The sequence below is a fragment of the Callithrix jacchus genome, chromosome 6 (genome assembly GCF_049354715.1).
Source record: "Callithrix jacchus isolate 240 chromosome 6, calJac240_pri, whole genome shotgun sequence".
In the NCBI taxonomy this organism is placed as follows: Eukaryota; Metazoa; Chordata; class Mammalia; order Primates; family Cebidae; genus Callithrix; species Callithrix jacchus.
The window spans coordinates 104,021,211-104,034,347 of record NC_133507.1 but is presented as its reverse complement, the minus strand read 5'-3'; the positions used below and the strand labels follow the sequence as shown (position 1 = coordinate 104,034,347).

At 48.5% G+C, this 13,137-nt stretch overlaps 1 long non-coding RNA gene across 1 annotated transcript; it reads right to left on the bottom strand.

Annotated features, from left to right (window-relative positions):
• Positions 1-160: 160 nt before the first annotated feature.
• On the bottom strand, positions 161-1,714 carry LOC144576677 (uncharacterized). Its single transcript, XR_013518977.1, has 3 exons — positions 1,621-1,714; positions 1,206-1,259; positions 161-236 (listed from the first exon to the last, which is right to left on the bottom strand). It is a non-coding gene; the product is annotated as an uncharacterized LOC144576677 (long non-coding RNA).
• Between the last annotated feature and the right edge of the window lie 11,423 nt (positions 1,715-13,137).

The window sequence follows — 13,137 nt, the reverse complement described above, 5'->3', positions numbered from 1 at the left end:
GAGAATCGGGAAGTCACTCCGGCGCTCCCGAACCTCGGAGGACCGCTTCGTCTGGGCGCAGATTCCTCGAGGGCCAAGACGGCGACAGAGGGCCGGAGGGTTCGGTTCCTGTCCCAGCTGGTTGAGTCGAGCCTCTGGGGACGCGGGCAGGGTCCGAAGGGAGGAGGCAAGCGCCGGGGCTCTGCTGGCGTCACCCTGCGGTGTGACCTTGGGCTGCTTGTTTAACTTCTGGGAGCCTCGGTTATTAAGGGAAAAAATATATGTGAAAGTTGGGGCTCTTGTGGGGCCCCCTCTAAGTGTGAACAGAGTGGAACTTTTGGGGCAGTCCTACTTGCGTCCCTAAAAAGGGGATGTAAAACCCTGCTTTCCTCCTGAACTCCTCAGGGACTATAAAAAATGGGAGTTTGCCAAACAAATGTAGTTTTTCTCCACTTCGATGGAGTCTGAGTTTTTTTTTTTTTTGAGACGGAGTCCCTCTCCCGCTTGCTGTCCAGGCTAGAGTGCAATCATGAGATCTTGGCTCACTGCACTCTCCGCCTCCCGGGTTCAAACCCGTTCAAGCGATTCTCCTTCCTCGGCCTCCCGTGTAGCTGGGATTACAGGCACGCTCCATGACGCCCGGCTAATTTTTGTGTTTTTAGTAGAGACGGGGTTTCACCACGTTGGCCAGGCTTGTCTCGATCTCCTGACCTCAGGTGATCCTCCCACCTCGGCCTCCCAAAGTGCTGGGATTACAGGCCTGACCACTGCGCCCTGCCAGATCTGAGTTCTTAAACAGGCAGCACCTAAAAGCCTTTACCCCCAGAAACGGTGTAGGTGGGAAGGGCGTCCAAGGGCCACAAATTCCAACTGAGAGGCCTCCGTGCTGCCCCTGCTCAGATGTGGTGGTAAAGCAAGACCCCTCACTAAATGACATAAATTAAATAGTCTGGTTCCATCAGATAGGCAGCTCCTGGTAACTTTACCAAAAGACAGAGCAACTGCACTCATCTTTTTCCCCCTTAGAGCCAAGGGAGAAAGAGGGGTAGTTACAATGATCTGTATATATTCTGCTTAATCATCTGATTCCATCCCTGCCCAAGACACCTTGTCAAATCCTTTACCCGAGTCCCGAGGCTTGACAAACACAGAAGTGGCCCAGGCACAGGAGGGCTTGGCCCAGGACACCCACATTGAGTCCACTAGAGAGCCGGGTCTCCACTTACCCAGCAAGCCTAGTTCGGGTCTGAGTTCTTGCTGCCATTCTGCACCAGAGTCACCTGGAGGATTTGTTAAAACAGATCGCCGGGCCCCACTGCAGAGTTTCTGGCTGAGTAGGCCTTAGGTGATGTTGGTGCTGCTGGCCTGGGGGACAGGCTTTAAGAACCACTGAGCTAAGGCAAAGCGAAGCTGGCCAGGCTCAGCCAGCTTGGTGCCCCTCTGCTCTGGGACCTTCCCTCCATGCCCCCCACCTGCTTTCTCCCCAGTCAAGGGTCCCAGAAGCTAGACCCTCCACAGCTCCGGGTTCTGGAAAAAGGGCCCACATGGGAAAGGAAGACCTGCTGTGTTGGAGGCAGGGGGTCCTTTCACTGAGCCCTAAGAATGCCCTGTGGGAGAGACCTTCTAGGTCATAGATCTTACCTGGCCAAGAGGGACGTGCCTGGAATTAACGTTAGAAGGAACAGTCAGGTGGGGTCATGTGTACCCATTGTATGCCTTCTCCAATTTCGTGTGTGGTCAGGCATGTTTCTCACAGCCTGTTATGCTTTGTTAGTAAGAACAGAAAAGTCTTGAATCAGTGGAATTTAGAGCAACATGTCTTGTCAGCAGATAGTTGGAGAAGCAGAAATGACTTTGAATAATAAGGAGGAAGTAACTCTCCAGTTCTGATCATCTTATGCTTACATGAGGACTGGGGACATGGCCAGAATCTGGCTGGAAGCTGAGCTGAGACTCTAAGACCTAGAGTCTCCTAGGTACCTCCCTGTCTGAGGGGGTTGGGTTGGTGTGGGGAGTGGCAGCATCCACAGTCCTCCCTTTGTGTCCTCCCAAGCCCTGGTGAGTTAGCCAGAGAGGTATTGGGGTCAGAAGTCCCAAAACATAGCGCTTTGACATACCCAACTGAAGAAGCCTCAAGGTCTCTCTGACCTCCCCTCCCCTCACTATCTCTCCCAAAACAGGATGAGATTGAAGTTCATTTATCTGCCTAACATCAGGACCCACCAAAAGGAACAACGCTTTTTTCTTCTCCTTCCTGAAGGACCAAGAATGTAACCACATCTGGCAAGTTAATTTCTGTTCCCTGATCCATTCAGCATCTCTACAGAATTCCTCTTCTCCCCTCTCCCATCACCTGTTCTACCAGGATAGTATAGAAGCTTCTGAGCCCTGCTGAGGGGTGGGCATCACTCTGCGATTCTCCCTGGGTATAACATGTTAAATAAATGTATATACCTTTTGTCCATTTAACGTGCCTTTTGTGAGTTTATTTTTCATTGAAACTTCAGAGGGCGAAGAAGCTCTCCCTTAAACCCTACAGAGACAAATAATGCACCAGAAGAAGAATGCCCAGAGAAGTAGGGAGTTTTAGTGTTTGGGAGGGGGTCACAGCAGGGGCAGAGGTAGGGGCTGGTTGGCTGGGTGGACCTCCAGGTGTTAAAAACAGAAACAGCATGGGCATGAGTGGTGGGCTGTGGGACAGCACAGAGCCTGCCTATTCTTGGACTTTCTCTGCCTTTTCTCCAGAGTGTATCAGACTCAGTGCCTGACCCTCCCTGACCCCTACTTCTAGGCCTGGCCAGGGATGGGGAAAGAGGAATGACGTAAAGAAAGGGAGGAAGTGGCTTCCTCCCACCCCTCTGACCACTCTTGTCTGATGAGGAAGACCCAGGCATGTTCCTCAGAGAGTTTCAAGGGTAATGGTAGGGACACAATTCCTGAGCATTTAGTCAACAAGCACTGGATCTGTTGGTCAGTCAACAAATACTCTTTCATCTCGGGGCCTTTGTACTTGCTGCTTCCTCTGCCCGAAATGTTCTTCCTTGAGATACTCCCATTTTAGACTCACCAGGCACTTCTTTGAAATCTGGGCTCAGCTGTCACCTTATCAGAGAGGCTACAACCACCCCCACATCTAAAACCGTCCCTCCATTCTCTTTTCCCTTCCGATCACATACACATATTTACTTGTCCCCTTTCTGCTTTTAATGTAAGCTCCAAGAGGCCAAGGACATTGTCCCCGGTGCCTATGACAGAGCCAGGCACATAGTAGGTTCTCAATAAGTATTCATTGACTAAATGAATGAAGTGATTGAACACCTACTATGTAGTCACCACTGTCCTGATCAAAGAGGGACAAAGAAGAAAAAGACAAAGTCGGCCGGGCGCGGTGGCTCATGCCTGTAATCCCAGCACTTTGGAAGGCCGAGGTGGGTGGATCATGAGGTCAAGAGATCGAGACCATCCTGGTCAACATGGTGAAATCCCGTCTCTACTAAAAATACAAAAAAAATTAGCTGGGCATGGTGGCGCACACTTGTAGTCCCACCTACTCGGGAGGCTGAGGCAGGAGAATTGCTTGAACCCAGGAGGCAGAGGGTGTGGTGAGCAGAGATGGTGCCATTGCACTCCAGCCTGGGTAACAAGAGCAAAACTCCATCTAAAAAAAAAAAAAGACAAAGTCCCTGTCAATGGTAAAGTGCTTGGGTTTTTGAGTCAAAACCTACCTCTACATTTCTGCTCTCTCCCTGGCCTCCCTAGTTCAGGCTCCATATCTTGCTCTCTTTGCCCTCACACCCTCTATGTATTCCATCCTCTCCTCTCTGCCCCTCCAGTGCTTGCCTTGCTTCAGCTTACCCCAGGCCCCCTCCTCTGCAGCCTGGATCCCTGTGGAACAGCCTTCACTCTCACCTCCTCTGTCCTTCAAGCATCTTCTCATCCCTCTTTTCCAGGGCCCATGAAGCTTTGGTTCCTGGCTCCCCAACCCCCCACTTTCCTACCAAGACTTTCCCCTGGGTGTCTGCAGGGCCTCTTCTGGGGCATCTTTTGACTTTCCCACCAGAATAACATCCCACCCCTGACTTGCCACTCTTTGATCTTTGTAAATTCTTGACCATTAGCTGAACGTGGCTATTTGTCTGTTTCCTAGATTGTATCTTTCCCTCTCTAAAATATCATGGGCTCCATGAGATCTGGGACTCTTTCCCTCTTTCACCACTCCACGCCCAGTCCCTAAACAGGGGTTGGCCAACAAGGCTTGTTTACAGAGGAACCAGGCTTCAAATGCATTATGAGCAAAAAAAAAAACCAAAAAGAAAACCCCTCAGTTTTCTGTCAAATGAGAAGCATCCTTCTATTGGTGTTGTGAGGGTCCCATGAGGCAATGCACATAGGTGTCAGGTCACCGCCCTGGCCGGCATGCCTAAGTTTAAATAACTCATGATCTTGACCATCCAGTTTCCAGGGGGCTCTAAGTTGGGTGGTCCCTTCTCCCAGGGAAACTTAGGTCTGAGAGGCGACTCCTCTGTGCGGAGATTTAGTCTTGGGGGCGGGGGTAGTTCCCAGTGCTGAGGGTTTCTGTTTTGAGAAGTTGAAAGGTGGGAGGGACAAGGCAGGGCAGATATACTCCAAACACCCAGAGGTAATAGCAGGGAGTCGGCAAGGAGCAGCCCCTTGAAGCTCACTGGGCAGCTTTAAAGCTGTGTGGTGCCAGGATGACTCACCCTCCCTGCTGCCCGTGCCTCGTCCTTCTGACCTCCCCAGGTCTCGCCTTGTCTGTGGCCTCTTCCCTCTCCTCTCCTCCTGCTGCCCGCCTTTACCCACCAAGTCTTCCTCCTCTCCCAGCCACCACCCCATGGTTTCTGGGATTCTGGGCCTTTTCAGGCTGGTTCGTTTCCCTCCAGCCAGGCCTCCCGGTGCCCTTTGCCTCCTCTGCCTAGAGCCCCAGCCCAGCATTTGGCCTCCTTGACCTCCTCTCAGGTGCCTGATTGCAACACAGACCTTGTTTGCTGCATTTTAGTGCGAGCTGGCTGGGGACCAAAGAATTTTCCTGCCCTGCCCTGAGTCTTTCCTCCTTGCCTTCCCTCTGAGTGAGGAAGGGTCACAGGTATGATATTCACCTTCCAACTGAAGAAAAGGCCTGTCAGTCAGCAGCCCCATCCGGCACACCCAACATCTACGGGGCAATGCAGGGGTGGGCTGGGTCTGCTTGATGCAATGAATGAAATACGGAGGAACTAGTATCTTTCATAAACATGTCTGTATATGGGAAACTTCCTCCTAAACATGTCTATCTGTGGGAAACTTCCCCTACGTGAGTTTTTTGAAGGTGCTTCTGTATTTAGAGGTGTACCAGAGAGGTGGAGTGAGGAAGAATGATGAAGATGGGACCTTTGAAGGTGGCCTTTCTGTAGAGCCTCCCTTTCCAAAGTCAAGTCCTCCCTTGAGGCGGATGGAGGCATCAGGACCCCACAGATTTCCAGGCACCCCCATGGGAGAGAATTCTATCAACCTTTTCTTTGCAAACTTGGATACTGGACTTACCAGCATACTCTGGGACACGCAGTTTCTTGGAGATGGTAAACAAACACACCCAGAGCTATTGTGCAGCACAGACTGCCAGACCATCTCCTCCCAGAGGGCATGTGTGTTCTTTCCTCATCACGGAACCCCTGCTGGGATCATAGTGCCCAAGAAGCACAGGTAGGCACCAGGAGCTGGTTGGTGAGCACAGAAGGATGACTGCGGAAGTTCAGTGGTTTACACAGGGCTTTGCCTAAGCTCTGGGGAAACCCGGAAACACCCCACCACTTAGGTTGTTAGATTTGATGTTTACAAGGAAAGCTGTCTGGGTCAAAGGGTCTGGAAGGAGCAACAAGGAAAACTGGGATCTCTAGGGAATTCACTGCGAGCAGGATGGCCTCCCCAGGAGGATAGGGTAAGGGACGGACTTTGGACCGCCAGCTAGCACTTGCCCATCATCCTCAGCCTGTGGTCCTGTTTTGTTTTTTCCATAAAGTGTTGGGTGTGGTTTGTTTGTTTTTTTAAAAAAAGACACAGTCTTGCCCTGTTAGCCCCTGGGCTCAAGCAATCCTCCCACCTCAGCCTACCTGTTGGGATTACAGGCATGAGCCACCGCATCCGGCCTCTAAGTGTTTTGAGTTAAAAGAAAAAAAAAGTTGAGGATTTTATGCTAAATTCTAGATTTCTGGTGTAGGGGTCAAGGCCAACTTCCTTTTACCCTCTGAAGGTTTACTGAAAAACCAACTTGCAAAAGGAGGTGTGGCACAGAAATGTATCAGCATGCAAGGGGGTGAATCACAGAGTGATCACCCCACCACATGGTGGGGTACGGATGGTTCTGTACTCTTCTTCCTAGGGGAGAGGGAGATGGAGAAGTGTGAATGATTTTAGAGAGATACTAAGTGATCTTTAGGGGAATTCAATAATCTAGAAGAACATGCAATGGCCTGGGACACACTCTGTTCAGCCTATAGAGCAGCCAATGGTTTGTGACAAAGGTCTGCCCAGGTCTGTGCACAGACTTCAGTCTTCCTGCCATGCGAGTTCAGTTAATGAAAGCTCAGGGAAGGGACCAGGAGTCACTGTTTCTTCTTCAGTGGGTCCATACTTTAGGCAGATTAGGAAATTTCAGAGACTGACTTCACTCTGTTCTTTGGAAGAGTGAGGAGGGAGCCGGGAAGATCAGGAAGACCTTCAGAGGCTTTTTCTCCAGTTCAGCAAGTCAAAGTGCCATATTTTGGAGTATCATTTTCTGAGTCCCAACCCTGGCTTCTCTTGAAAATGAGACAGTCTGGAACCCTGAGGGTCACTTGGCCACATGGGAATAATGGCCACAGCTCCGCAGGGTGGCCCTATGAACAGGCTGTGCTCTGTGGACCCCACAAGACTTACTCTTGGCTCTGTCCATCCTCCATGTCACCTGCCGGCCCTCATAAGAGCTGAGCTTGTAAGACCAGCTCTGTTGCTGTGCTAGTGAGATAACTCAGCTGTGCTTGCAGCATCTGCATCTCACTATCCCACTACCATCTGCCTTCCCCACCTTGCCACCCGCTGCACCTCCTGGGCGGAGGCTGCTCTGCAGCAGCCCTCACCGCTTGTGGCAAATCATCTCTCCACTTCCGGGCTCAGATTCCTCAGGGAGAATCTCCATAGCCCATTAGAGCCAGGCTGCTCAGTTTAATGATAACCCAGCAGTTTGAGGGCTGGTTCCTCCAGAGCTAGGGGCCCAACACTGTCCCCAAAAGCTGTGACCAAGGGCTGTGGGCAGTGTCATGTGGCCAGCATGGCCTCCTGGGCCACAGGGACCATGGACAAGAAAGGGCTAGCACTGAGGCAGGGCTGTCCACCCAACAGAGAGCCCTTCCTTGGGGGCAGCTGGCTCTGGTCCCAGGCCCCCTCCCTTGAAGCATATGGCGGATACACAGGCCAGCCTTGCTCTGAGACTGCAAACTTCTAAGCCGACACTTCCTTTCAGCTGGTCTCACCTACACTGATGGTGAGGGGACCCTTCTCTCTTCCATCTTTGCGCTGTAAGATATTATATCTCTGATCCTTATGAACCAATTTTAATGACACATTTAAAGAATCCTAAGTACAACACTCTCCAGCTCCTGAGTACTTTGGGAATATGTATGTGATTCCCACTTCTTTTCCAGCAGGAGACCCGCCTCCACTCCATCTTTTTGTTTGGCTGGACCCGGGTTCAGAGCCCATTAACTATTCTTCTCAGATCATGGCATATTGACAGAATCCTCATATTCAAGGTCTTTCTGGTGTTGGTTTTTCACGTTCTTCCTTAAACTCTATTTTCATTCCCCACAATGGCACACCCTCTAATGTGTTTGACATATATCTGTAACCAAATGTGTATCCTTGTGTGAGCGTGTGTGGATTTTGTTTCCTTGCATTGTGCTATAAATCCTGTTCTGTTTCCTACTCTTCCTACCCAACAGTATGACTGAAGGCCATCCCTGCTGATGTACATGTACATTGAAGTCAGTGCTTTGCAAATGAGAGGTTAGGCCCCACTAGTGGCTAGTGAAACCAATGTAGTGGGGACATAACAGGTATTTATTAAAAATGAATAGAAAGACTGGGCACAGTGGCTCATGCCTGTGATCCTAGCACTTTGAAAGGCTGAGGCGCGTGGATCACAAGGTCAGGAGTTTAAGACCAGCTTGGCCAAGATGGTGAAACCTCGTCTCTACTAAAAATACAAAAAATTAGCCCGGCGTGGTGTCATGTGCCTGGAATCCCCACTACTTGGGAGGCTGAGGCAGAGAATTGCTTAAACCCAGTAGGCAGAGGTTGCAGTAAGACAAGATCACACCACCGCACTCCAGCCTGGCACACAGAGTGAGACTTCATCTCAAAAAGAAAAGAAAAGAAAATTCTGCCTCAGACATAATTAAATATATTTTTATGAATTTTTTCAAAGATGAACGGATGGATAGATAGGTAGGTAGATAGACCCCATGTTACAATGTAAAAAGTATTTCTATGTTGTGGCTCATGATAAAAATAGTTTGTAAGCTCCCAATCTAGTTCATTGCCTCTCACTGCTGTGATTACCCTGCTATTCATCCGCTGCATTTTATTTGTTCATTTCAGTGATGAACAACTAGGTCACTTCAGAGTCCGCCACCAACCAGCCACACGGATGAATATCTTTGTCCAAGTTCTGTCATGTAGAGAATCATCTTTACGCTATGGAAGCCTCTAAATACAGCACCAGACAGGCTGGTACAGAGATCACAAAATGGAAAGGCTCATAGGGCAAATTAGGATGCCTGAATCACACCGCATGTTAGATCAATTGGAAACATGCAGCAGGAAGGCAGGGGAAGAGACGAGTGTGCTAACAAGCTTGAGATAGGGTGCAAGTGGGCTGGAAAGTGTGCACGACCTGCGTCCCGGGTGTGTAGTGCGCAGATGTCTTCTCTGCCCGCCCCCCTACCCAATGCCGGCATCAGCCTTCCCCACTGAAGGTGAATGAGTAGGCCTAGAGTTGAGGTCTGAGCAAGGGTGCCTCAGGGCAAATACACACATTTGCTCTATTTGACAGTCAAAGAATAGTAGGCCTGGTCACAGCTGTTTCATCATGAAGGGCTCAGAACACAGCACTATGACATACACATTATTTTGAATTGAAGGCATGTGAGAATGGTTTTTTTTTTTTTGAGATGGAGTTTCGCTCTTATTACCTAGGCAGGAGTGCAATGGTGTGCTCTTGGCTCACCGCAACCTCCGCCTCCTGGGTTCAAGCAATTCTCCCTCCTCAGCCTCCTGAGTAGCTGGGACTACAGGCTGTGCCACCATGCCCAGCTAAGTTTTGTATTTTTAGTAGAGTTGGGTTTTCACCATGTTGACCAGGATGGTCTTGATCTCTTGACCTCGTGATCTACCCGCCTCGGCCTCCCAAAGTGCTGGGATTACAGGCGTGAGCCACCGTGCCTGGTTTTGTTTTTGTTTGTCCAGAACCCCTTATCAGCCTAAAAACAGTAGGTGGATGTTGAAGATTTCCAAAAGAATCTCACTCTGAACAGAGGTTGTCTTATTATGCAGATAAAGTATCCCAGGTAATCTCTTGGAGCTGCCCTCAGAAAAATAGATAAAATGTCTTCCAGGGTATGGTGACTACTTTTAGTATTTTCTCTTCTCCGGTAATTAGCATTTCCTGTGTATTTGATGACGTTCTAAGGAGAGGGTCTTCAGAAATTGCATTTCTTTTGGAAGAAGGTTTTTCTAGTCACATAAGGGAATTTCCAGAGAGTGCTCCTCCCTGCGCTTTGTAGTAGGGGTTTGGTGAGTGGAGAAAAAGAGGTTAGCAAATCCTTGGTTCTTGGCTGGGCACGGTGGCTCACGCCTGTAATCCCAGCACTTTGGGAGGCCGAGGCAGGCAGATCACGAGGTCAGGAGATCAAGACCATCCTGGCCAACATGGTGAGACCTAGTCTCTACTAAACATACAAAAAAATTAGCTGGGTGTGGTGGCGCATGCCTGTAGTCCCAGCTACTTGAGAGGCTGAGGCAGGAGAACTGCTTGAACCCAGGAGGCAGAGATGGCAGGGAGCCAAGATCGCGTCACTGCACTACAGCCTGGGCGACAGTGTGAGACTCCGTCGCAAAAAAAAAAAAAAAAACAAAAAACGCCGAGAAAATCCTTGGTTCTGAGAGAGCTTCTGAGGCTTTCTAATGTCCTTTAATTCAAAAGTGCTGGGCATGTCAAAACACTGTATTTTGGGAGTACTGTGCTCTCAGCCTCAACACTGACAACAGATATCTTTCTTCTACTTTCCTGTACTAATGTTCTGCTTTCTGATACTTTCTCCCACTAGACTGGTGGTTCCCCTCTTTGGCTGCTCAGTGGAATCCCATGGGGAGCTGGGGAGCTTTTAAAAATATGGATGCCTGCCCAGTGCTTTTAGAGGCTGAGATGGGAGGAAAACTTGAAGACAGGACTTCAAGACTAGCTTTGACAATGTAGCAAGACTCTCTGTCTGTCTCTCTCTCAAGCTATATGTATGTATTTCAGACACGGTGGCACATGCCTGTAGTTCCAGTTACTTGGAAGGTTGAGTTGGGAGGATCACTTAAGCTCAGGAATTCAAGGTCACAGTGAGCTATGGTCATGTCATTGCACTCCAGCCTGGGTGAAAGAGCACAATCCTGTCTCTCTTTAAAAAAAAATGAGGGGAGGAGGGGTAGGATGCTTGGACCCTTGGACCCTGCTGCAGAGGATCAGATTGAATAGTTTGGGCTGGCTGGTTCAAAACCACTGGTCCTAGACTCTTCAGTTGTGGCTGGGGCACAATCAACCCAGGTGCTCTTCACCACATTTTCCAACTTTTCTTCATTGACCTAGAACTCAGTTAGGGAGAAACTAATTAACATTTTGTTGTAAATGGATGATTTACTTCCCTCCAAGAAGTGGAAGAAAGTACTTTGAATGTGAAGATACTGGTTAACAGTAACAGGTCTCTAATTCTCAGAGTATGTGGCAGTATAGAAATGTAAAGTGAACCTCTAGGGAGTTTACTCTGAGGGTGCAGTGAAACTCTTGAGGCCAGACTCTAAGCTGGGGTTGCCAACTCTAACTACACATTAGAATCACCTGGGAGCCTTTTAATTTTTATTTTTATGTTTTTAGGGGACAGAGTCTCACTTTGTCATCCAGGCTGGGGTGCAGTGGCATGTTCATTGTAGCCTTGAACTTTTGGGTTCAAGGTATCCTCCCGCCTCACCCTCCCACGTGGCTGGGATTACAGGTGTGCACCACCACACCTGGCTAACTTTTAAAGCCTTTTTTTTTGTAGAGAGGGGAGGGAGGTCTTGCTGTATTGCCAAAGCTAGTCATGAATTCTTGGCCTCAAATGCTCTTCTCCCCTCAAGCCTCCCAGAGGGCTAAAATTACAGGCATGATCCACCACGCCTGGCCCACTTGGGAGCTTTAGAAAACACCACCAAACCCCTACCCCAGAATTTTGGTGTGGTTGGACAAGGGCTTTTTTTTTTTTAACTTCCCTGGTGATTTTAATGTGCAGTTGAGGTTGCAAACCTCTGCCCTCAAGGCTTTCTGCTTTCCTGTTTCTTGCTCTACTCTTTTCACCTGTTCTGGGTTCTCAGGAGATGTTTTGATCCTGGAGTTTTATTTGCTTACAATTGCCCCAGAGCAACATGAGCTCAGAAGTGGAGGGTTGGGCTGGCTCTTCCTGTGAGTACATATGGAAAGTTAAAGACTGCCTCTCTCTCTGTTCATGTGTGTGTGTGTGTGAGTGTGTGTGTGCACACATGCACTGGAGATCTATGTAGCTGCCTCAGTCTACACACATACCTTGAGAGAGAAGCTATTCTTGCCTATCCACATGCCACTTACTTGGTAATTTCACATATGTCCAACACAAGTGAGAACCAAGGGAAGAGCCCTCCTGAGTTCCTCTACCATCAAATGGGGTCCCTGAAATCATTACAGGTTGAGCACCTCTAATTCGAAAGTTCAAAACCTGAAATGCTCCAAAGCCTAAAACTTTTAAATTTTATTTTATTCAATTTTATTTTCTTAGAGACAGGGTCTCACTCTCTTGCCCAGGCTGGAATGCAGTGGTGCAATTATAGCTCACTGCAGCCTTGATCTCCTGGGCTCCGATATCCTCCCACCTCAACCTCCCGAGTAGCTGGGACTATAGGCATGCATTACCACATTTGGCTCAAAACCCAAAACTTTTGAGTGTGGACTTGATATCACAAGTGGAAAATCTTACCTCATGTGATGGATCACAGTTAAAATGCAGATGTACAACATACGGTTTATTTGGAGTCCCCAAGGGAAAAAAGACAATCCCAGTTCCCTTCAGCTGCAGTGTATCTTTTCTGCCCATACAAGCACATCCATGAAGGGTAGCATATGTACAGGTTGGATGTGCCAATGGCAGGTTCCCCCTATTGCACTATATAGAGCCAAGACCTCAAAGTGTGTACATTATTCATTGTCTTCTTGTTGTTTTTTTAAAACTTCTCTTCTCTGTAGTGTAGAGATGTTCTTGAAAATGTCAAAAAGACCTGCAGATACCTTTATGGGTGAGAACAAAAGAAAAAGAGGAAACATTTGCATGTATAGCACAGAAAGTCAAGCTGTTGAAAAAGCTGGACAGCAGTGCAAGTGTGCACCATCTTACAGAAGAGTGTAGTGTTCGAATGGCCACTGTATATGACCTGGAGAAGCACAGGGATAAACTGTTGATGCTCTACACTGAGAGTGAAGAACAGAAGTTAACGAAACATAGAAAAACACGATTTAAAGCTAAAAATGAAGATCCCAACTGTGTACTTAAAGAGTGGATGTATCAGCATTGCCACGAACACATGTCCCTTAATGGTATGCTGATCACGAAACAAGCAAAGGTCTGTCACAATGAACTCAGAGTTGACGGGAACTGTAAATATTCAACAGATTGCAGAAATGTAAGAAAAGATGTAACATTACATTTTTAAAGATTTCTGGTGATTAAACATCTGCTGATCACAAAGCAGTGGAGGAATTCATTGATGAGTTTGCCAAGGGCATTGCTGATGGAAATCTGATGCCAGAACAAGTCTATAATGCTGATGAAGCATCACTGTTTTAGCATTATTGCCCCA